Consider the following 1,892-nt stretch of genomic DNA (forward strand, 5'->3'; position numbering starts at 1 on the left):
AGCAGCGTTTTCTGATTTTGGAATTTCCACTTTCTAGAAAAAGTCTTGTTTATAAAGCACAATAAGTTGGACCCAATGATGCTATCAATCTTCCTGTACCTCTCACTGCAAAAGTTAAAAGGAAATCACAGCTCCCGAGAAAGGTTTTATATTCACAGCTTATAGCTGGTGATAGTGATGGTTTGTTAAATATATATTTAGACAGCGTTTTCTGATTTTGGAATTTCCACTTTCTAGAAAAAGTCTTGTTTATAAAGCACAATAAGTTGGACCCAATGATGCTATCAATCTTCCTGTACCTCTCACTGCAAAAGTTAAAAGGAAATCACAGCTCCCGAGAAAGGTTTTATATTCACAGCTTATAGCTGGTGATAGTGATGGTTTGTTAAATATATATTTAGATACAATTAAAATGCACAATAGATTTAAAAATATAGAAAATTAAGAATTTATAATTTCTTACATCACTCCCTTCTGGCCTGCAGCTGTAGCAAGAGCTCAATACTTCTGGGTGTTTGGGCATGGGACTTGCTTATGAAAAGCAGCCAGAAAGTTCAGTGAAATGGGGTAAATCCTTTGTTAATGGGTTGTGGGGAGTCCTCAGCAATCAGTTCTAGAGCAATGAACAGCTATACACTGCCAGGTGACAACGGGAAGAGTCGGGCAGCCTTGACAAGCAAGGAGTTAAAAGGGGTGATGTTTTACTTTGGGCCGAAGCTCCTGGGGAGGCTGAGTCCACACTAAGTGTTGCCCCAGACCCATGAATCCAGAGGCACATACTGGCTGACGTTTTATGGTAAGTAAAGCCACTATTGCAAGTGCTCTTCTATGCAGTAAATGCCTTTTACAGCCCGTATGTGTTGTAATTGTATAAGTTGTTATCTATCTGCTCAAAATCAGCCAAATGACTTGAAACATGAAACAGTCTTCTGGCCAGGACAATTCACTATAGAAAACGGTGATGGGATGGCATTATGGCATGTATAATGTGAATAGAAGGTGGTTTTGATGATAGTGAGGAACCAGGGCTGAGGATCATGATCCTTGTGAGAGATGTGAAAGGAAATTTTAAGACTGTCTACAGCAATGTTCCTTTTTTCTGTTGTGTCAAGTCTGAAATCTCTCACTGTGCCCCAAACAGGGAACTAAATGCATGTTAGTAGTCTGACAGTTTCATGAATGATCAAAAAACTCCCGGGGAATGCAAAAAATAGTGAAATATTTGCAACAATTATCTCTTTGAACTTAATGATGCAAAATTAATGATGCAATTTTCTCAGGCAAATTAAAGATAAAAAAGACACCAAAATTTTTTTTTTAAACTTCCATTTTTTCCCCAGATCCATCCAAAAGAGATGTTTGCTATCTGACCCCAGTAAGCAACTTCAAATATTTAATGCAAGCTCCAAGCTCCAGTTCTCTCACTGAATTTCTAAATTAATGAACTGAAATAGAGGGTTTAAGTTATGGAGAATTGAGAGGAACAAGACATATCTTAGAACTAGGATCATAACTCAGTCACAGACGCAATCCACTGCTGAACAAGGATTACAATGTAGGTTTTTAAGGCATCTTAACCTGAGACAAAAGCCCAGCATCTGGGGAAAAGAACCTAAACTATTTGGTTTTTTAAATGGGAAAGGTTAAGGAAAAAAACACAAATATCTGGGAATAGTTATAGAGTTAGCAAAACTGAGAGTGGTATTGTAATCTTAAATGATTCAATTTGTTTGCAACATGTGAGGTTCTACAGAGAGTATATGAAATAAATTTGCTATCTTGCTATTTTCTTGATAGTTTAGAAAGATGACTTTCTCTGCTCCACGCAGTCTGTGGCTGGAGTCCAGCATTTAAAGCTGGATATGTATCTTCTCCACTCTAAAGAGCGATGC

The sequence above is a fragment of the Fulmarus glacialis genome, unplaced genomic scaffold, assembly GCF_000690835.1.
Source record: "Fulmarus glacialis isolate BGI_N327 unplaced genomic scaffold, ASM69083v1 scaffold35052, whole genome shotgun sequence".
NCBI lineage: Eukaryota > Metazoa > Chordata > Aves > Procellariiformes > Procellariidae > Fulmarus > Fulmarus glacialis.